Source organism: Schistocerca serialis, chromosome 2, assembly GCF_023864345.2.
Source record: "Schistocerca serialis cubense isolate TAMUIC-IGC-003099 chromosome 2, iqSchSeri2.2, whole genome shotgun sequence".
Lineage (NCBI taxonomy): Eukaryota > Metazoa > Arthropoda > Insecta > Orthoptera > Acrididae > Schistocerca > Schistocerca serialis.
Window position 1 is genome coordinate 1,101,768,990 of NC_064639.1, and position 25,128 is coordinate 1,101,794,117.

A 25,128-nucleotide genomic window follows, 5' to 3' on the forward strand; every position below is an offset into this window, starting at 1 on the left:
CCGCCTCCAGTGGTGTCGCGACAGGCGTGAATGGAGGGACGAATGGAGACGTGTCGTCTTCAGCGATGAGAGTCGCTTCTGCCTTGGTGCCAATGATGGTCGTATGCGTGTTTGGCGCCGTGCAGGTGAGCGCCACAATCAGGACTGCATACGACCGAGGCACACAGGGCCAACACCCGGCATCATGGTGTGGGGAGCGATCTCCTACACTGGCCGTACACCACTGGTGATCGTCGAGGGGACACTGAATAGTGCACGGTACATCCAAACCGTCATCGAACCCATCGTTCTACCATTCCTAGACCGGCAAGGGAACTTGCTGTTCCAACAGGACAATGCACGTCCGCATGTATCCCGTGCCACCCAACGTGCTCTAGAAGGTGTAAGTCAACTACCCTGGCCAGCAAGATCTCCGGATCTGTCCCACATTGAGCATGTTTGGGACTGGATGAAGCGTCGTCTCACGCGGTCTGCACGTCCAGCACGAACGCTGGTCCAACTGAGGCGCCAGGTGGAAATGGCATGGCAAGCCGTTCCACAGGACTACATCCAGCATCTCTACGATCGTTTCCATGGGAGAATAGCAGCCTGCATTGCTGCGAATGGTGGATATACACTGTACTAGTGCCGACATTGTGGATGCTCTGTTGCCTGTGTCTATGTGCCTGTGGTTCTGTCAGTGTGATCATGTGATGTATCTGACCCCAGGAATGTGTCAATAAAGTTTCCCCTTCCTGGGACAATGAATTCACGGTGTTCTTATTTCAATTTCCAGGAGTGTATTTTGACGATCGTTCTTCTTATGCCGTGTTACACGGCTACAAGAGGTGTACTATTCCTTGGAGAGATGTTGGACATACTGCGTTGATACGTGAACAAATCGGGTAGCTTCTTTCACGGTGAGGTCATGAATACGACCAAACACGATATTTTCCTTTCTGCCATACCCTCTCGCCGACCTATCTTACTGCGCTGATTCCACACGACCATCCGGCACATACACACGTCACTGTCATATCCTACGAAACCGTGGAGGGTCACATGACAGGATGGGAGTCGTTCTTCCCCACCTAAGGTTCTCAAAAAGCGACAATAGTTCTCTCCATGAAGTCACCAGTATTGTGTCCGATTAGGTTAGTATTTCATTTATTTACCCAAGGCATGCTAAGGGACATGGCAGGCGTCTTAAAAGGGAGATGAACTTACCTTACGTTCCACATGCGTACGTGGGGTTAAGATGATGAATCACATGACAGCGAACATTGCAGCCGGTCAACGGTCAATAATGTGAGTCGCATATGCCTATCAGGATCGAGCTTACTGCATTACAGCCATTAAACTACGCGATATGGCATTGTTGCAGGTCGCTAAACGGAACGTACACAAAGAACAGAGGCAAGTTATTGGAAGCAGTATACTGTCTATTGTGTTAAGTTTTGAAGAGACCAGTTTCGTCGACTTGTTCACTCAGAACCTGCATATACCGAAAGGAGCTACGGTAAGTAACGATGAAGTCCTAGTGCAGGTGCATACTCAATAAATAAATAATTCAGATGAGTGTTTGCCTGGAAACGTAGATTATTTTCGATGGAAATTTGATAACGCTTACCTTAATAGTTATCATTGAAATCACATCAATATTTTGCGCGCTAAACTTCCTTATCGGTTTGACATTATAAGATAATAGCAGCCTGTAATCACTCTTGATGAAAGAGGGATTCTCACGCTTTCCCACTTGGGAAACCATTAACTGCTGCCATCTTGACTCCTGCGTGTCTTACTGTTCGTTTATTTGTGCAGCAGTTGATTTCGTCACAGTGTGGCTGGAATTATAGTGTCATTTCTAAGAAATACTAAACTACACCTGCAATACAGTCAATGCCCACATATTACATTCAGTCAATACGTAATGTATGTAAGGAATAAAAACTCAGAACAACTTACAATGAGTGCCTAAACAGGACGACTTTTCGCGCCATTCTCTACTAAATAAATCATGCAATTAACCTCACCCAGCAATTCAGACGTCAAATTACTTGGTACAATTCTGCTTGTGATACACTGTCCACGCACGGAAAAAGTTTTTCGGAAGTCAGTATCGGAACAAGTTGTTTGTGATAAATCTACGAGTGCTCGTGAATCACACATTTAGCCACCAATGTCCTTTTCTAAATTAGCACACTATGGCATTATGAACTTTGAAATTCCGTCTTCAGGTGCATTGCATTTTATCGCATCTCTGGGCATCTTTTTATATGACTTCTTGGGTCGTTCTATCCCTATAATCTCATTTTAAATACGTCGGTAATTCCATAATTTCGAACTGAAGAACTTAATCTAAGAGCACTGAACGATATAAAACTTTTTTTCTGACTCATCAGTCTTATGACTGGTTTGATGTGGGCCTACACGGATTTCTGACCTATGCAACCTTTTCGTCTCAGAGTAGAACTGGCAGCATAGGTCCTCGACTATTTGCTGGATCTATTCCAATCTCTGTCTTCCTCTACGGTTCTAACCCCCCACACCTCTAGTGCCACCGAGGTGATTCCCTGAAGTGCTTGGCTCTAAATGGCTCTGAGCACTATGGGACTTAACTTCTGAGGTCATCAGTCCCCTAGTACTTAGAACTACTTAAACCTAACTAACCTAAGGACATCACACACACCCATGCCCGTGGCAGGATTCGGACCTGCGGCCGCAGCGGTCGCGCGGTTCCAGACTGTAGCGCCTAGAACCGCTCGGCCAGTCCGGCCTGCACAGATTCTCAGTTTTCTGTTCTCTATTCCGTGTATTATTCTTGGTAGGCTGGAAACATGAGCTATTAAGCTAATTATGCGATCGTTATCGCACTTGTCGGTTCTTGCAATCTGGATGATTTTGTAAATGACGTTTTTCCAAAAGTCTGATGGAATATCGCCACTCTCATAGATTCTACGCAGCAAAGACAACAGTCGTTTTGTTGCGATTCCCCCAATTGATTTTAGAAATTCGCATAGAATATTATCTATTCTTGATCTTAAGTGTTCCAAAGACCTTTTAAATTCGCATGGAATATTATCTATTCTTGATCTTAAGTGTTCCAAAGATCTTTTAAATCACTTTGGCGCGTCATCAGACAAGCCCATACCCTGGTTGAGGCTACAGGTTCAATTTGTGGACTGGGTTTACAGTTTTTTACTATTGATGAAAACGTCCTCGGTCCCCGCATCGAAACTCAGCACTGCTTACTTTTTTTATTGAAAATCATCATCTTTGGTGGCCGAAGACTCCCGTCATGAGAAGACACACTTGTTCTGCCGACGCCCTTCTCAGAGAGAGTGGAGGAGCAGGCTGTGTTTCAGGGCACTCTCTTGCCCTTGGTGTCGAAACTGACCCTAACAGACGGACGAATCAGCAAGGATCAACGGCGTGAGAATGCAGTAGGCATTGTGTTAAAGACCAACGATGTGTCTACAGTACATGTGGCCTGTAATTGGAAAAAGTGTCGCGATGATCTCTTCATTGGCAAAAGGTTTCCTACTAGTCCCCTATTCGAATCTCCTGGAGGGGACTGCCAAGGGGGAGGTGAACACGAGAAAAAGATTGAATAACAACGAATAGGAAATGTTTTTCTTGTCGGGACGTGAAATATAAAGTGTTTCAATGGCATAGGGAAACTAAAAAAATCTGAAAGCGGAAATACTAATACTCAATCCTTATATAGAGGAGGTGAGTGAAGTGAACTGCCCCGCGGGATTAGCCAAGCGGTCTAAGGCTCTGCAGTCATGGACTGTGCGGCTGAGTCCAGCAGAGGTTCGAAACTTCCTTCGGGCATGGGTGTGTGTGTTTTTGTCCTTAGGATAATTTAGGTTAAGTAGTGTGTAAGCTTAGTGACTGATGACCTTAGCAGTTAAGTCCCATACGATTTCACACACATTTGAACTTTTTTTTTTTAAGCGAACTGGAAAGTAAACAAAGATTTCTGGTTAGAGGAGAATAGGATATCAATAGCCATAAACTCTTCTCCTTCTCCTCAGCGATCACAGACCCTGTAGACCACGTGCTGCATCAACTATCTGCTTCCACCGCCTTCTATCTCTCGCAGTCTCTCTCCACCCTGCGGAAATTCCTAATGCTGCGATGTCCTTCTCTATGTCATTTTTCCACCTTGTACGAGGTCGGCCCAATGGTCTTGTTGCCTGGAGAGTTCCTTCAAATGCTTTTTTGGTGATTCTGTTGTTTCCCATTCTAGCCACATGTCCAGCCCACTGCAGTCTCCTGCTTTTTAATTTCTGGATGATAGTGGGTTGCTTCATCAGCTGATAAATTTCATTGTTCTTTAGAATTCTCCATATGCCATTCTACAACACAGGTTTCCAGGTTTTTCCCATTACTTTTCTTTCGAAAAGATTGTTTTTCTTTTTCATTCTTTGTAAGTGACCAACTTTCTGAACCGTACAGTACTGTGGGGCAGATGATAGTGTTGTGTATCTTCATCTTTGTGGTGATTGAGAAAGCTTCACTTCTGAGTGGGTTGCTTAGTGAGTACAGACATTCTGGTAGAAAATCACAAATTCAGTCGCACAACTGAAGCGATACTCCAATTGCACACAATTTGATTAGAAGTCTCTTGTGAGGAATGGTGTCAAAAGCCTTTTGGAAACACAGAAATGTAAAATCAATTTGGGATACCCTGTGGGTGTCACTCATTAGTTCTTGCAAACAACAATCAATCTTTGTTTCACAAGAAAGAAAATTTCTGAATCTTTGCTATTTTTCAGCACACTCTTACCTTCGAGGTAGTTTGTAATGTATGGTAGATGTTCCAAAATTCTACCACAAACCGACGTCAGTGGCATTGGTCTGTAATTCATCAGATTACTTCTATTTTCTTTCTTGAGCTCTGATGTGACCTGCAGAACTCTCCAGCATTTCAATGTGGATCTTTCAATGAGCGAGCAGTTGCACACGACTGCTAAGTACGAGGATATTGCATCACCCTACTCCAAAGGTACATAAATGGTGTATTATGCGGACCAAAAGGCTTGCCTACTTCCAAATTACGCATGTTCACAGCTGTTCTTTATTCGAATTCTGGCATATTTACATCGTCTTCTTTGGTGAAGGAATTTCAGAGGACTGTATTCCATAACACTGTTTTAGCGGCGTTTCATGGCCAGTACTATCATTCATACTGCACAGTGAAGGTGTTGTCTTGCCACTGGTGTAGTTTACCTACACACCATAATCTCTTTAGTTTTCCTGTCACCTTTCGACACAGTTTCATTGTGGAACCCATTAAAAACGTTTCCCACTGAAGTCCTCATCCATGTTCCAAGCTTCATTTGCCCCAGTTACGAGCTTCAGTCAAACAAGAACCACTACCAGTCTTTTTTCTGTTCAAACCAACCGTTCATACCTCCTTTAAAAAGATTTATTTAATGTAATACAATGAACAAAACTAAATAAAAAAGGAAAATTATAAATTTAACTTAATATAAATTGATTTGAAAATTACTTAATTAAAATATTTTAACACAAGTAAAAGAATGACTGGATATCAATTAAATTTAAATTATATATTGAATAAAAGAATTCCAAGCACAAAAAATAAAATTTTGAGAATAAAGGGACAAAATATTTATAAATTCAAAAAATCTTCTTTTATATCAATGGATTCATTTATTAAGAAGTTCTACAATTCTAATTCTTTCAAAAAATTAATGAGTTAGAATTAAATTTTTTTGTATAACACTACTGATTTTAACATCTGAATACTAGATTTGGTGAAAATTTCTGTATGGTGCATAGTAATAAATTTACAATTATTTTGCCAAAGATAAATAATAAATCAATTAATAAAAATGATTTTGTTTAGAAGAAGGAAATATGAAACTAAACTGTAAAGGAAAGATATGAGAAAAAAGAGTTTTAGTCTATAGAATTTTTAAACTAAAAAATATAAAATCGGTTTTTCATTTTTTTAAATGTAATAAATGTATCATATTTGGTTTTTTAATATTTAAAATTTTTTTCCATTACAAATATCTTTCCCACAAATGTAATATTCAAATATTCACAACTTACGTAAAATTGACATTTCTTTTAGAAAAATCAAATAAATTTTTATATACTATATTAGCTCACCAATTAATGTAGTATTCAGATATCCACAAACTTTTTCTATTTTTAAAAATGTTATAATTTCTTTTCTTGTAAATAAGAAAAAATTAAATTTGGCTAATGTGGAGGACAAATGTAAATTTAAGAAAGAACTTTTTGTTGAAAGAAATAATAAATGAAGAGTGATATAAGTTGAATGTAATGTTTCCAAATTTTATTATCAGCTCTCTTTAACTATTGACGATTTGGGAAGTGTAATATATAATGAGGCTATTGAGATTTTTGTAGACCATTGGAGAAGAATTGTATATAAGGGATTTTTTTAGTTATGAGGAAACAGATATAGATGTTTGGGAAGCAACTAAGAAAACAAATTCTCTTTTATTATGACTGTAAAGAAATAGCAGAATGTTATAAAGAAAAAATACATATATTTTCAGAGGAATTAAAAACCAAACTCTCTATTATCTATGAGTGTAAGAAATACAGCATATTATTTTAACTATGAGGAAACATATATAGTGAAGAATTATGAATTCCATTATTTCCAAAAATATTAAAAGATTATATTTGTGCTTATATAGTATTTTAATAAGTTTCTCACTCATTAATTGAGTATTCGTAGTAGTAGGTATTCTGTGTTCTGGCAGGTCTTGCCATGGGCTAAGCATCTTCCACTCTGGTCTGTCCATAGCCACTCTTTTCATTTCTGAGTATTTGTCTCCTTGGATACTGCCCAGCATTTGATATCTCCTTTTTCCTCTTACCCTTTTTCCCTCCAGCATTCCTTCCTTCAATAAACAGTCCCTCCTCAAACAACGTCCAATCCAGTTCCATTTTGTCTTTCTAATGACTTTCAGCATGTTTCTTTCTTCTCCAACGCTTCTTAATACATCTTCATTACTTACTCAGTCTTACAATTTCACTTTCTCCATTCTTCTCCATATCCACATCTCTACTGCCTCCCATCTTCTTTCATCTTCCATTCTCAATGTCCAGGTCTCGGCACCATACAGTGCAACGCTCCAGATATAACAAGTCTTTTCCTCAGATCTTTATTTAGTAGTCCTCAAAGTAATTTCTGTTTCCTCTTGAACCCTTCTTTTGCCATTGCAATTATTTTCCTAATTGCTGTTGATTAATACATATCATTCATTGTTACATACCCCAAGCAGTTGAAGTCATTCACTGGCTCTATTTTCTTTCCCCATATTTTCATATGGCATTTTCTTCCCTTTTCTCCAATTACCCATTAATTGAAGAAGGCAAAGTTTTACTTTTGATACCATATTTTTAAAAGTTTCTCAACCAATAACTGGAGAATCTAGATATTATTTTATCAATGAAGGCATCAGATATGTTGGAGAATAAAGAAAAAAATTTGTGATTAAAAGTGGCAAATAATGTCAGAGTAGTTTTTACATTGTGACAATCTTTTTATCTTTGAGTCATAGTTCTAACACATATGTAGGATAATCTGTAGCGAAATGATATGGTTTTATTTCAATATCTCCTTTGATTTGTGTTAAACATTTAAAAATATGTAATGAATCACATACTTCTTAGAAAGTATCTCTTGAGGGAAAAGTTCATTCCTTATATTTTTTTGATAAATATTTTGTAATTTAACATTATCAAATAATGAAGAATCAATCAACTAATTATTTTAGCTTTGTTTCAGAAACAACAGGAGTTATATATGGGATACAAACTCTGCTGAATTATACTGATTTGTTACATCTAAGTGAAAATTATTTTTACTGGTCAACTGAGTGAGTTCTATACATTGTGGATCATAGAAAGGTATTGGTACTTTAGGATTTTTAAATCTTTCTCGTTCTAATTCATATTCATACTCACTTTCATATTTAGCTACATATACTATAATCTCAGTATTTGCCTAACAGTTTTTCTTCTTCATGTAGTATCTTTTATTTGGACACCAGCATCATTTTTGTCAGACCACCGAAAAATAGTATCATTTGAACTTGAGCTAAGAGTAAAAATTATGATTAAACTTCCTTTCCATGTTGCTTGTTTATAACTTTATAAACTCGTAATTCTCCTAAAGCATAAAGTAATTTGGTTCTTTCCTGTTTATTTTACTATTATTACATATATGACCTTCCATATGAGTTTCATCAGAATTATATGAGATTGCATTTAATAAAACTACCGAAGAAATGGAAGGATTGTTAATAAAATATTATTTCCTTTTTTATAATTATAAATGAAATAATTTCATAGCATTGTTGTCCATAATTTTTATTCCATTTTTCATCAAATTTGGAACAATTTGAGCCATCTACTTGAATAACGTAAAAACTCATATAATTGTTGTGCATGATTTGGATGAACTTAGTCTTTAACAATGTTTATATTGATTTCAATATTTTTCTCATTCACTGAAAAAGAATAAAGCTGGTAACCCTCAATCTTTTTCAGTTATGAAGGTTAAAAATTACAAACATTAAAGATTTAAATTATGTTATAACATAATTTTTTGATACCCAAATATTATGAACATTATTGAAAACCAACAATTAAAAATAAACATTATTTTCTTCCTTCTTTAAACCTTTTCCAACAAAATATACATCTGGATAATGTTTCCTCTAGATCTCACTCAAAAATTTCCTTTAACTTCTTTTCCATGTAAAGCTCTTCATTTTTATGTGATTAGATTAAAATTAATAATTCTTTCAGTTTCAAAAATTTCTGTTTTCCGATTATCTAAGTAGATTTCATCAAAAATTCATTGTGATTTTCTAATTAGATTTTAATATCCATTTTATATTATGATTAATTGTTATATACAGCAGAAACTTGTTAATAATTTTTTCAATTACTTGTATTGGTTTCATTTTTAGTGTTGAGTGTTTTATGTTATTATATTTATCAAATATTTTTTTATTTAAATCAACCGATTTATAATTACACTGAAAAGCAAATTTTTTCTTCTAGAAGTATTTTTAATCTTTCGAGAGCTGAACTCTGTACAGGTTGTGTAGTGAAAACTACATATTTCTTAGTAAGAACTTGGAAAGTTTTATTACAGTATTTTTTAATATTATCTGTTTGTTAATTTCTTGGCTGTCTCAGCTTTAAACCGTTTTTCAAAAGTTTATAACTTCTTTTTCCTACCAAATTTTGAAAAAACATAAATTATAGTTCACACCTACTTATATCCTTTATTTTTTTAAATGCTGTTCAATTTCCTGAATCTATTTTCTATTAAATCTGCTTGCCATGAACCATGTCTGCCAAGAGAAATAGTATTAGTTGTTTTTAAATTTTTTCTCGTTGTGTTATACAATTAAAAAATTATTTCTTCATGAATATTATTTGGCTTAGTCCAGCTCCTACAAAGTTCTTTCAACGAATTTACTGTATTTAGTTTTAAATACTGAACAAAGACCTTCAATTCCAGACACATGATATGATTCTCCAAATGAGCCTTATATGATTAATGTTATCCATTTATATAAGATTAAATTTCAATGAATAATTATAATTTTAAATCAACTGTAACAGCTTGAGCTCTGTCTTCCGTTTATTACAAAATTCGATTTACGCAATATTTTCATTGATTGGTTTGCAGCAGTTCTTTCATAAAGATTATCAGACACAATTAATGAAATATCAGAATCATTAAATGATAAATACTTACCTGCAACTTTTCTGAAAGATAAATACATAGCCACAATTGTGTGTTTATTGTTCATCATAACTCATAAATGTAAATTCAGTTATTTGTTTACCATAAACTTTATTGTCTATTTTATTGCATTTATCTACAGTGTAATTAACTGCTGAATTTATGTTATTTATCTTTTTATGATAGTCTTCTACACTCTTTTCATAAATTTTATGTCTTTTATGAAATACTGTCAGAACAGTTTTGTATTCACTCTTTGTAAGAAAGTATTTTAGCTCTTTTTCTGTACAATACTTAGTGATATATTCATTAAATTGTGTTAAAATATATGTGTGCTCAGCTGTGGTGAGAAGACTATTTAATTACTTTTCTGAATATCTTTTGTTCACTACATCTTTTTTTGTCAATGCGATCATTTACACCTGCTAATTTTTTAAATTTAAAAATGCTATGTGATTCTTTACAAAATTGTTTAATTTTATTTCTATTTCTTGATCTAATTCATAAATATTTGGTAATTCATCAACCATAAAAATACCTCAAAGTATTTGATTTTTGACTGCTTACAAGATATTATATAAAAATTTGAAAAGGCTTATTATATTTTTAAGTGTAGGAAATTTCTTTATTCTCGATATTCTTACTCCAGTTCCTTTCTTCCCCATAAATAAATTATTTCTTTTTTGTTCTTCTAATTAATTACTGCCTTTTTCTCATATATTATGTTTTTAATATTTGGCTGCTCCTCCAAGCACTGTACTGGCAGTACCTAAATAGGAAGAATTCCCCCTTCATCTTTTGGTGCTCAAGAAGCCATTTTTTTCTTTTTTGATAAGATGTTCAACAATTTTTAACAGACCAGGCATGACTAATGATATGAGTAAATTTCTAACAGTTTTCTATCTCTCTTTCTCATTTTGGCTTCAATTAAAAAAAATATCAGTACTTTGTAACTGGTCATTACTTAGTCTAATATTAATTCCTTTAGGTTTAGCTTTGCCACTAAGTTGTAAAATTATTCATTTACACAGATCAAAATTTTATGAAAATTGAATAAAATTAAAATTTAAAAATTTAATGAAATTAAGATTTTAAAAATTATAAAATTACCCTATTTAAATTTTAAAAGCTTTATAATCCCCAGCCATATTCATTGAGGTCCATACCCAGTTTATCTTACCAAACATTATTCCTCTTACAGCTGTTGCTGCTAATTTTTATCCTAAAGGAACATCTTTAGTTTATATTCTTTCTTTAGCTATCTGCTGTCATCTTTAAACTACTTCGTGTCTTTTTTTCTAGCTCTTTTTTACAAGCTTTACCTAATTTATTTATTCCTTGACCACTGCTAGCTAATGTTTCCTCCTCCTTCTTGTTTTCTACATCCATTTCTTCCCTCTTCCTATATTCCCTTACCTGCATTCTCCGACCTTTCGCATTGTTTACTGTTATTGCAAATTCCGATTCTGTACTATTTATTTTAATCATGAACCTCTATATATATATATATATATATATATATATATATATATATATATATATATATTAAAAATAATTACATAAGAAGACATACTTTTGAAATGCAATGGTGTCTCATAATTTCAAAGCTTTTGCTCAAAAACTTTTCGAGACTTGTGATTAGGAACAATTACTGTTTCTATATATGTACAAATGTAGATTTTTTTTCTTCAAAATCTCAAATCTCTAAAAAGTTCTTCCCAGATTGTTTTGAAATATTGACTCAACAGTACACTCCAATACTCATGTGTTCTTATGTATTTACTGGAATGGCATCTGGTATATATGTAATACAGATGTAATAAAAGGGGAGACATGATAAAAATGTTAATGTTGGTTTGTTCAATATCGCTAATCTCCAAAAGTTCTTCCTCGATCGTTTTGAAATTTTGACCTAATGTAGAAATCTGGTATGGGCATGTTTTAGATACTCAGTTCTTTAATATATGTATCTCTTTAATACACAGTACACATACACGCTATATATATATATATATATATATATATATATATATATATATATATATATATATGAAAGATAAATGATTAATTAATGAAAAGGGATTCATTGTAATGTCTGAAACTGATGTAGGCTACTCCTAAAGATTATGTTGATTATGTTGAATAATTGATGGTTTATGCCATCAGACAATCAGAAATATATTGAAAGTTACAATTATCTTATAAACAGTAGTAAAACCTAATTCAAACCGTTAACTGTACTAGAAAAATGGTAGCATAAACCCCAAAAGGTAAATAGTCATCGAAGATGCTTAAAAACTAAGCCCCATTCTGTGAACATAAGACACGAAATATTCGCCAGCACAAAACAATTTAGTGTTCAGTATGGTCTACATGTGTGACATAAAAAGTAGAAACTCACGCTCTGTCCATTCTTAGTTCCCTAATGGAAGCGAAAAGAAAACAAAACTTCGGGACTGGAACACATTTAGAACTCATGCAAGTTAAAGTCCCCAAAAATTAGAGTACTCAAGCAGCCGTTTACCGCAAAAAATCTGTCACCCTCACGACTGAATATCAGAAGTTACCTCAGACGTGTCTGCCTTCTTCCAGCTCTAAGTGCCCGTATTCAGCAACCTGTTCAGCGCTGTACTCCAGTCTCATTCTGGCACTACCTGATTCTCATTGGCCGCAGTATATCCCCATCAAAACACACAGCATTGTTGAGTCTCAAGGACTTGTCTTTACTTAGCTAGACCACCTTCTGTGTTAAAAACTAACGCATCGTTACAGTGTTTAGTAAATGGAGCCTTATTAACATTGAGTCCCATACAGGCCATTTACAATGTATGTAAAGAATTGTTTAGTCATAAATAAATAATACAAAATACTGAGGCGTGTGAATTTACGTTAAATGATAGCAAAACATTGATAAATATTTGTTAAACAGTAACTTTGTCCTCCTTGGTAGAAGCGTTTTTTGCGTTCTATTCACTGGTGGTGTCAGTTTGTAGATGGGATTGACCACTTCTAAAATACAATGATCTTTCATATCAGTCATAATCAAAATTTAAATAAAGTTACTGGCAAAAAGTAATAAGATATTCATTAGTTAATTACACAAGTAGGACAAGATATGAGCCACGCCATGCTGCATTCAGTTGCTGTGTTACTGTGGATAACACAATGTTCTGACCAATATTTTCATAGTGAAACAGGTTAAAAAACGTAATAAACCGATAAATAAAATAGATACGGATGTGTAGCTTTCAGGGATGGTAGCTATAGTGGGATGTTATCATTTGTGACATTGTTTGTTGAAATTATGTGTGTTTAGAAGTTACAATATTAAGCTTCATTTTGGAAATATTCAGTCAATATAAATTATTAACTTTTGTAGTTTCTAAGATATAGTAAATACTAGTGTTTCATCGGATGTACCTCAATCTCCTGATATTGCAGATGTATTTAGATTTGCTCTATCATGAAAACATCATTTATTATTGAATTTCGAAGTCGTCATTGCTGGTACATCCTCTGCACTGAAGGCATGCAAGCAACCGCCAAGTTCCCTGCTCTGGAGTTACCCCTCTCCAGCCCCATGCTGACTGCTTTGGTATCTGAGCTCACCTGGAGCAGCCGCACATCTTCCTCAGCCCACGACTCGTACCCAACCAAGTCACTGAGGTACTGTTTCATCAAAGCTAAAAAATGAAGATGTGCTCGAAACGAAGGTCAATGAATGTTTTATGTGAAAACTTTTAATGTTTGTTAAACCTAACAAACTTACCAATATTCTTCATCTTTATTCTTCATGTCTACATATTTCCAGGGCACAGCCGCTAGACGGCTCCAGTTTGTGGCCTGTGACATGGCGGTGTGTAACGTAACCATGTCAGTGCTAGAAAAAAAGTGAGCTGAAATCACGTTTCGAATTCGAAGAGTTCGTCCACACATGCAATGCCCTATCCTTCAGCATGACAATTCCTGATCAAACACGAGAGCTGCGACAGTTACAGCAACGTTGATGCCTTCGGTTCGTTGTCGTCGATCATCCTCCATACAGTCCCGACTTGGCATTATCCGATTTTCATTTGTCTCCAAAACTTAAAGAACTCTTGCGGGGGATTCACTTTGATAGTGATGAAGTGGTGTAAGCAGATGTGAGGTTCTGGCTCCGTCAACGAAGTCAAACACTCTACAGTGACGGTATTAACAAACTGATCTCTCGTTGGGAGAAATGTGTTCGCCGCCAGGGTGACTATGTTGAGAAATAAATATGTAGACGTGACGAATAAAGATGTATAATGTTAGTAAAATTTATTTTAGTTAAAAAGGCTTATCACTTTTTTCGCTTTCTAATGGCTGGCGCTGTAATAGTCGAAAACGTATAAGTACGTGGTATCACGCAACATTCCGCCAGTGCAGACGGTATTTGCTTCGTGATACATTACCCGTGTTAAAATGGACCGTTTACCAACTGCGGAAAAGGTAGATATCGTGCTGAAGTGTGGCTATTGTGATCAAAATGCCCAATGGACGTGTGCTTTGTATGCTGCTCGGTATCCTGGGTAACATCATCCAAGTGTCCGGACCGTTCGCCGGATAGTTACGTCATTTAAGGAAACAGGAAGCGTTCAGCCACATCTGAAACGTCAACCACGACCTGCAACAAATGATGATGCCCAAATAGGTGTTTTAGCTGCTGTCGCGGCTAATCCGCACATCAGTAGCAGACAAATTGCGCGAGAATGGGGAATCTCAAAAATGTCGGTGTTGAGAATGCTACATCAATATCGATTGCAGCCGTACCATATTTCTATACATCAGTAATTGCATGGCGACGACTTTGAACGTCGTGTACAGTTCTGCCACTGGGCATAAGACAAATTACGGACAATGACAGATTTTTTGCACGCGTTCTATTTAGCGACGAAGCGTCATTCACCAACAGCGGTAACGTAAACTGGCATAATATGCACTATTGGGCAACGGAAAAGCCACGATGGCTTCGACAAGTGGAACATCAGCGACCTTGGCGGGTTAATGTATGATGCGGCATTGTGGAAGGAAGAATAATTGGCCCCCATTTTATCGATGGCAATCTAAATGGTACAATGTATGCTGATTTCCTACGTAATGTTCTACCGATGTTACTACAAGATGTTTCACTGTATGACAGAATGGCGATGTACTTCCAACGTTAATTATGTCCGGCATACAGCTCGCGTGCAGTTGTAGCGTTATTGAATAGCATATTTCATGACAGGTGGATTGGTCGTCGAAGCACTATACCATGGCCCGCACGTTCACCGGATCGGACGTCGCCGGATTTCTTTCTGTGGGGAAAGTTGAAGGATATTTGCTATCGTGATCCACCGACAACGCCTGACAACACGCGACAGCGCATTGACAATGCATGTGCGAACATCACGGAAGGCGAACTACTCGCTGTTAAGAGGAATGTCGTTACACGTATTGCCAAATGCATTGAGGTTGACGGACATCATTTTGAGCATTTATTTCATTAATGTGGTATTTACAGGTAATCACGCTGTAACAACATGCGTTCTCAGAAATGATAAGTTCACAAAGGTACATGTATCACATTGGAACAACCGAAATAAAATGTTCAAACGTACCTACGTTCTGTATTTTTAAATTAAAAAACCTACATGTTACCAACTGTTCGTCTAAAATTGTGAGTCGTGTGTTGGTGACTATTACAGCGCCATCTATCACAAAGTGAAAAAAGTGGTCCAACTAAAACATTCATCTTTCTTCACGTACTACATGAATATAATAAAAAATCGGGGTTGCTATTTAAAAAAACGCAGTGGATACCCGTTTGATCTATGGCAGCGCCATCTAGCGGGCCAACCATAGCGCCATCTGGTTTCCCCCTTCAAGCTAGACAAGTTTCGTTCTTTGTAGTTTTTCGTTTGACGCTTATTTCGTCAGATATTTGGCCCGATCACGATCAATGGACCACCCTGTATATCGTCATCAAATCGGATGTTTCGTTCGAAAATGAAAGCTTTGTAGTATCAAAATCTACCCCCTGGGTAGCCATGTGTGTTAACATGCTCCGGGATTCGGAGAGTCGCACGGCCCAGGATCGAGTCAGCCCGGCACAACAACAACAAGGGTCGGTGTGGTGGATAGCTTGGATGTGGTTTTTTCACGGCTTCCCACATACCACTCTGGAAATTACGGTTTGGTACCCATCTGCTGCATCAGTTACACGATTCGCAAAAGTTTAGAAAACGTTCGCACCGACAGACATCCGAGGTGCCAAATTCGGCCTTAGTGGGATAGGGAGAGGTGGGGGGGGGAGGCAGGGTACAGAGGTTACGACAGTCACGACATACGGCCGCCCTCTATCATTTTCAAATCCACATCCCATAATAAGCATGTCGACGTTGCGGATAAGGACAAGGGAAAAAAGACAGTAAGTCCTAGTAGCAAAATTTATCCCCATTTGTATCTTGTTTCACGAAGAAGATTTAGTCTTGTGGAAACAAGTGAATCATTTCAAAAACCAGAATATCTCAGTGTTCTTCGGGTGGCGATATTACGATGTAAATGAACTTAGGAGTGATTCAGGTCTGTTCCTTCTCGGGATGAAGTTCATGAGCCGTGCTTCTGGCATGAAACACCTTCAAACGTATGAATACTTCACAAAGTAGTTAACACCCTTACCCAGATTTTCAACCAATGTGTGAGACATAGTTTGTACACAACTATATGTCGTAGAAAGATACAATTTTGCAGGTACATTCTGTGGTAAATATGTACATATTTTTCTTTTGGGGGTGGCGTAGGGGATGGTCATCAGCCTTCTGACGTGGTCCTGACGCGTAGCGCCATATACCGATCCTGCCTTCTGGGTGTTGTGTGATGTCCTTAGGTTAGTTAGGTTTAAGTAGTTCTAAGTTCTAGGGGACTGATGACCATAGATGTTAAGTCCCATGGTGCTCAGAGGCATTTGAACCATTTTTTTTTTTTTATCCTACCTTGGAGGCGGTTTAGTGGGAGATGTGTCTCAGACCTGGATAGTGACAGATGGTGACGCGAGACTGGACTCGCACGTAGTTTATGTATCAGCCGATAGAGGACAATATTGGATAGTGGGACTGTGATTTTAGTTTCGATTGTGCCCACTAAAGTGCACTAAAGTAATAGAATGTTCTTCATAAACTGTTCCAGTATTTTCATAAAGTGTTATTATGTCTTTTTGTGTATGTAAAATGTTGTAAATGTGTTTTAGCAGTATGAATGATGCGTGAGTGTGGTTTAAGGTTAATATGAAGCTAATTGTTTAATGAGTTATGTAGTAGGATTTAGTGTGGGAACATTTCGAAGAAGTATTGATATGGACAAAGGGGATTTTTGTAGAATATATTTGTAAAGTAAGTTTATGGTAAAGGGAAAGTTAATTCAGGTATAAATATCAATAGTAACTAACTTTATGCATAAACAAAACTTCAGCATATTAGATAATTACGTCGGTAAAAAGTGCAGTCGTTAGGTTTATTATTTAGCGATTGGTTATTGATGAAAAGCTCGGACTGACGCGGGAGAATGTTGTTTTGCTATTGGCTGTTGAGTAAACTGACAAATGGTAAAGCAATATTCTTCGCGCGCCTTTCTCTGCTGGTAGAAAAGACTTCGAGTATTCTAGAGAGGAGTCGAAGCCTAGCCATGAAACAGTTCGGACGTGTGTAGTAGTAGTTCCGATAGAAACGATAAGTTGCCGAACCTATCAGTGTTTCATACATCAAAAGTGCGGTAAAGTGACGGCATAATTATTTCGATGGGCGTGTAGAAATTTCGGAATTTTAAGTGACTTTTGTGACGAGAAAAGACGTATATTCCGCGTGGCGTATTGAGCAGGTCGGTGGCTAAAAACCGTGACTGCATTTGGTACCGACAGACTTACTATTTGGCGAGTATTATCAATCAAAAACTATCAGTACTTTTGTAGCTATTACGTTTTCGGGAAATGCAACACCATAAACTTACTTACGTGAGTGAGAGGGATTGTGAGTGACTGTGTTAAGACTAGCAGGGGCTTGGCGGTGATACTTGTTCACCTAAGTTTCAGAGTATATTAATTAAGGACAAATTGTTCAACCTTTCATTTGTGTGAAAACTTTCTCCCGAAACGTAGATTAGTGACTTTAATTGCAGCCTGGTTCACTTCGAAGTCCAGTAGGTTTCGCTCGGCTTTCCTACTGATGATCTGCTGAGACAATATTCACAGGTAGGAGCAGGTTCGTCGTAAAGGGACGGAAAGAACAGCGCCGCCGCAGTCCGTCACATCTACAGGACGTATTCCAGTCTCTGTGTTCGTCTGTAGTTTTTACTTTCTACAGCTCCGTCTAGTGCAATGGAACTATTCTCTGATGTCTAACAAATTTTGTTAATCTTGATTATTCTTCTTTCTTATCAACCACCTCTTTCATGCCTTTACCTTTCCTAAAGCCAAACTGACAGTCATCTGACTGAGCCTCAGTACTCTTTTCTGTTCTTGTGCATATTATTCTTGTCAGAAACTTAGATGCATCAGCTATTAAGCTGATTCTGCCATAATCCTCGCAATTGTCGGCTCTTGTAATCTCCTGAACTGTGCGGATGATGCTTTTTTTTCCGAAAATTTGATGATATATCGCTGTCTCACACATTCTATACACCAACATGGATAGTGGCTTTTTTGCGACTTCTCCCAAAGATTTAACAAATTCCGATGGTTATGTTATCCAACTGTTTTAAATTCTGATTCTAATATTGAATCCCGTATCTCTTACCTTTCGAGATCTGTTTCTTCTGTCACGTGATCAGACAAGTCTTCGCTCCCTCGTATGTAGGTACCGTCTGCAAAATGCGCTGCGTATAGAGTTCGCAGGAGCTGAGTACTAAAATAACATATTATGCGTGATGCTGGGTCTTTACTACAAGAAAACTCAGTGGAGTAAACGATAAGCTTCTCTTCTTCCTTTCATTGTTTTGTGTGGGTGTTTGATATAAACTGTTTCGAAAGGGTTTGAAATTATGTGTAGAATTTGTTGGAATCGGTAAGTATTCTCATTGTAAAGTACTGTACGGGTATAGTCTGGAAAATTGTCGCGCCAGCTTCTAACGTTAATAATTGCCTTAAAGTGTTAAACTTTTAACGTGATATATTCCTTAATGAGCACATTACCAAGCTTTAATTTGTACAATATTCTATGAAATACTCAAAATAAAACTTTTCTTGCCCGTGGAAGTTGTTAGATAGGCAACGTGCAAGTGGGACTTAGTGACAGTTTTAAGGTAAGATCGCACTGAGCTGAATTGCACAGCGGCGCAGCACTACGTGGTTCTGTTTAGTGTACCGCGTATTAACAGCAACGGTGCGACATTACTTAGCAAATTTTGTTTGTAGGTCCTCCGGCAACCTACGAGCAAAGTGGATGAAAGTCACAAGGCTGTGACAATTTCTTTGTAATGCGAGGAGGAGGAAGACTATAAATTTACGTACACTGATCGCCGGCCGGAGTGGCCGAGCGGTTCTAGGCGCTACAGTCGGGAGCCGCGCGACCGCTGCGGTCGCAGGTTCGAATCCTGCCTCATGCATGGATGTGTGTGATGTCCTTAGGTTAGTTAGGTTTAAGTAGTTCTAAGTTCTAGGGGACTGATGACCTCAGAAGTTAAGTCCCATAGTGCTCAGAGCCATTTGAATCATTTTTTTGTACACTGATCGGCGAGAACATTATGACCATCGATCTACTATCGATGTAAACCCAGCCCGGCTATAGCCTCATCACATGAGGGAGGAATGACTGATAGTCACACGCACACGCACGGTGCATATAGAATCAGTGACCGTACTGTCCGTGTGTGTATCCGTGTGTAGATCGCGCGATGGGTAGACTATGATGGCCCCGAAGCTCGGCACGAACATTTCTGAAACCACGCGACTTGTCGGGTTTTCGAGGTGTGCTGTGGTGATGCTCTTCACCACGTGGCGAATCAAAGGTGAAACTGTTGTGACTTGGCAAGAAAGCCAAGCCACTAGCAGAGGAAGCCGAAAGGCACGCGTTTAAGCTCACGCCGGCTGGCGTGATGTCTGGAACAGTTAAAGGAATAGAGACTAGCAAAAAAAGGTACGTAGCTTCTGGAATACTTAACTTTAATCCATAATTGGTGAACATCGGTCTGACGGTACGTGCATCACAAGATAAATAGCAAATGATAACGGCACCTTGCTAGGTCGTAGCAAATGACGTAGCTGAAGGCTATGCTAACTATCGTCTCGGCAAATGAGAGCGTATTTTGTCAGTGAACCATCGCTAGCAAAGTCGGCTGTACAATTGGGGCGAGTGCTAGGAAATCTCTCTAGACCTGCCGTGTGGCGGCGCTCGGTCTGCAATCACTGACAGTGGCGACACGCGGGTCCGACGTATACTAACGGACCGCGGCCGCTTTAAAGGCTACCACCTAGCAAGTGTGGTGTCTGGCGGTGACACCACAGAAACCAAGTGCAGATGTTGTGGGGTTGGGCGGCCAACCATCATTACAGACGTCGGACGACGTAGGCTGTGCAGAGTGGTAAAACAGTACAGGTGGCGAACTTTGGCGCCACTAACATCAGATTTAATGCTGGGCACAGTACATGTGTGTCTGAACACACAGTGCATCGAACACTCCTAACGATGGGCCTCCGCAGTCGACAACCCTCGCATCTGTCAATGTTGAGACCATGACGTCGGCAATTTCGACTGAAATGGGCTCATGCCCGTCGGCACTGAACGTTGGTGCAGTGGCAGAGCGTTGCATGGTCTTATGAATCCCCATACCTTCTTCATCATGCCGCCGGCAGTGCGCGAATCCGTCGTCTTCCAGGGGAACAGCTCCTTGACACCTATACTGCTGAAAGGAGACAAGCTAGCGGCAGCTCCGTTATGCTCTGAGGAACATTCACGAAGGCTTCTATGGGTCCAGCGGAGCTCGTGTAAGGCACCGTGAACGGTCAGGGAGTATCGTACACTGGTTGCCGACCACGTACACCCTTTTATGACGATCATGTCTCCCGATGGCAGTGGCATTTTTCAACAAGATAATGCGTTATGTCACAAGGCCAGGAGTGTAATGGCGTGATCCGAGGAACACAGTGGCGAGATACGATTGATGTGTTTGACCCCCAACTCGCCAGATCTGAACCCGATCCTACACATTGGAATGTGACTGAATGTGGCGTCAGAGCTAATCGCCCCCTCCCCGGAATTTATAGTAATTAGGTGACTTGTGTGTGCAGATGTGGTGCCAGCTCCCTCCAGCTACCTACCAAGGCCTCTGTGCTTCCCAAGACGAGTCGCCGGCTATGAGGTAGGTGGTTATAATGTTCTGTCTGATCAGAGTATGTGTACGTTGGTGACCTTTGTAAGAATAGCAATGCACGGATGTGTCCACGATCAGATTTATGAACGACGCGGGAAATAGATGCCTTGAATATACCAGGCGCAAAAGAATTAGCTGGCGCAGGATTTCGACTGCCTCGCGTTATTATCAGAGACGGAGCTTCCCGGTAAAAACCTATTTGATGAGAGCTGATTCTGGTACACAACTGGATGACCAGTCAAAGAAAGTAAACGGCTATAGTCATAACAGAGCCCCCGTGATTTTCAGAAGAAGCTGTTGGAATAATGTACCAAGAATTTAGAATTGACTGTCGCAAGATCCGTCTCAGTCCGCAACGCGATTCTTGCCTCAGTGTTGTCTGAGAATGAAAAGACTGAAAAGATACAGTTACGAGACCTTCCTCATACGGGAATAATGCTAGCCAGGTAAGGGATAGACACAAAGTTTGTTTCAATTCCCCAAAAAATAATTTGGTCTGGTAGAACGAAATGGTAAACAGTAAGTAGTAAAACTGTAACAATAAGCATCTAGTGATAAACAATAAAGAAAAATCGTCCTTTTCACAATATACACTCCTGGAAATTGAAATAAGAACACCGTGAATTCATTGTCCCAGGAAGGGGAAACTTTATTGACACATTCCTGGGGTCAGATACATCACATGATCACACTGACAGCACCACAGGCACATAGACACAGGCAACAGAGCATGCACAATGTCCGCACTAGTACAGTGTATATCCACCTTTCGCAGCAATGCAGGCTGCTATTCTCCCATGGAGACGATCGTAGAGATGCTGGATGTAGTCCTGTGGAACGGCTTGCCATGCCATTTCCACCTGGCGCCTCAGTTGGACCAGCGTTCGTGCTGGACGTGCAGACCGCGTGAGATGACGCTTCATCCAGTCCCAAACATGCTCAATGGGGGACAGATCCGGAGATCTTGCTGGCCAGGGTAGTTGACTTACACCTTCTAGAGCACGTTGGGTGGCACGGGATACATGCGGACGTGCATTGTCCTGTTGGAACAGCAAGTTCCCTTGCCGGTCTAGGAATGGTAGAACGATGGGTTCGATGACGGTTTGGATGTACCGTGCACTATTCAGTGTCCCCTCGACGATCACCAGTGGTGTACGGCCAGTGTAGGAGATCGCTCCCCACACCATGATGCCAGGTGTTGGCCCTGTGTGCCTCGGTCGTATGCAGTCCTGATTGTGGCGCTCACCTGCACGGCGTCAAACACGCATACGACCATCATTGGCACCAACGCAGAAGCGACTCTCATCGCTGAAGACGACACGTCTCCATTCGTCCCTCCATTCACGCCTGTCGCGACACCACTGGAGGCGGGCTGCACGATGTTGGGGCGTGATCGGAAGCCGGCCTAACGGTGTGCGGGACCGTAGCCCAGCTTCATGGAGACGGTTGCGAATGGTCATCGCCGATACCCCAGGAGCAACAGTGTCCCTAATTTGCTGGGAAGTGGCGGTTCGGTCCCCTACGGCACTGCGTAGGATCCTACGGTCTTGGCGTGCATCCGTGCGTCGCTGCGGTCCGGTCCCAGGTCGACGGGCACGTGCACCTTCCGCCGACCACTGGCGACAACATCGATGTACTGTGGAGACCTCACGCCCCACGTGTTGAGCAATTCGGCGGTACGTCCACCCGGCCTCCTGCATGCCCACTATACGCCCTCGCTCAAAGTCCGTCAACTGCACATACGGTTCACGTCCACGCTGTCGCGGCATGCTACCAGTGTTAAAGACTGCGATGGAGCTCCGTATGCCACGGCAAACTGGCTGACACTGACGGCGGCGGTGCACAAATGCTGCGCAGCTAGCGCCATTCGACGGCCAACACCGCGGTTCCTGGTGTGTCCGCTGTGCCGTGCGTGTGATCATTGCTTGTACAGCCCTCTCGCAGTGTCCGGAGCAAGTATGGTGGGTCTGACACACCGGTGTCAATGTGTTCTTTTTTCCATTTCCAGGAGTGTATATAAATGTAATTTGTAGGCATTCGTATCTTATGTTTACTTCTATTTCGTTGGTAACTTCTTTGCAAATGTTTCTTCTTCAGATACTATTCATGTAATGTTCATCTCGTAACTCGGGGTATCCACTTATACACTGAAGAGCCAAAGACACTGGTACACTTGCCTAATATCGTGTAGGGCGCCCTCGAGCACAAGGAAGTGAGGCAGCACTACGTGGCATGGACTCGACTATTGTCTGAAATAGTGGTGTGCTGCAGGGCTGTCCACAAATCCGTAAAGATTACGAAGGCGTAGAGATCTCTTCTGAACAGCACGTTGCAATGCATCCCAGATATGCCCAATTCGTTCATGTCTGGTGGGGGGGGGGGGGGGCGTTTGGTGGCCAGCTGTAGAAGAGTATTCCTGGAGACACCCAGTAGCAATTATGGAAGGGTGGGGTGTCGAATTCCCCTGCTAGAATTGTCCAAGTCCATCGGAATGCACGGTGGACGTGAATGGATGCTGGTGTCCAGACAGGATGCTTACGTACGTGTTACCTGTTAGAGTCGTATCTAGACATATCAAGAGCCCCACATCAGTCCAACTGCACACGCCCCACATCATTAGAGAGCCTCCACGAGCCTTATCGGTCCCCTGTTGACTAGCAGAGTCCATGGATTCATGAGGTTGTCTCCATACCCGTATACGTCAATCCGCTCTATACAATTTGAAACGAGATTCGTTGGACCAGGTAACATGTTTCCAGTCATCAACAGTCCAATATCAGTGCTGACGGGCCCAGGTGAGGCGTAAAGTTTTGTGTCGTGCAGCCATCAAGGGTACATGAGTGGGCCTTCTGCTTAGAAATCCCATATCGAAGATGTTTCGTTAAATGGTTCTCACGCTGACACTTGTTGATTACCCTGCATTGAAATCTGCAGTAATTTGCGGAAGGGTCGCACTTCTGTCACGCTGAATGGTTCTCTTCAGTTGTCATTGGTCCCTTTCTTGCAGGATCTTTTTCCGGCCGCAGCGATATCAGAGATTTGATATTCGCAGTAGCCGTGAAATTTTCGTACGGTAAAATCCCAACTTTATCGCTACCTCGGAAATACTGTTTCCCATCGCTTGGGCGCCGACTATAACAACACGTTGAAACTCACTTACATCTTGATAACCTGACAGTGTAGCAGCATTAACCGACGCAAGAACCCTGCCAGACACTCGTTTTCTTATACAGGGTGGTCCATTCATCGTGACCGGGCCAAATATCTCACGAAATAAGCGTCAAACGAAAAAACTACAAAGGACGAATCTTGTCTAACTTGAAGGGGGAAACCAGATGGCGCTATAGTTGACCCGCTAGATGGCGCTGCCATAGGTCAAACGGATATCAACTGCGTTTTTTTAAAAATAGGAACCCCCATTTTTATTACATATTCGTGTAGCACATAAAGAAATTTGAATGTTTTAGTTGGACCACTTTTTTCGCTTTGTGATAGATGGCGCTGTAATAGTCACAAACACACGACTCACAATTTTAGACGAACAGTTGGTAACATGTAGGTTTTTTAAATTAAAATACAGAACGTAGGTACGTTTGAACATTTTATTTCGGTTGTTCCAATGTGATAGAAGTACCTTTGTGAACTTATCATTTCTGAGAACGCGTGCTGTCACAGCGAGATTACCTGTAAATACCACATTAATGCAATAATGCTCAAAATGATGTCCGTCAACCTCAATGCATTTGGCAATACGACATTCATCTCAACAGCGAGTAGTTCGCCTTCCGTAATGTTCGCACATGCATTGCCAATGCGCTGACGCATGTTGTCAGGTGTTGTCGGTGGATCACGATAGCAAATATCCTTCAACTTTCCCCACAGAAAGAAATCCGGGGACTTCAGATCGGGTGAACGTGCGGGCCATGGTACGGTGCTTCGACGAGCATTCCAACTGTCATGAAATATACTATTCAGTACCACTTCAACCGCTCGCGGGCTATGTG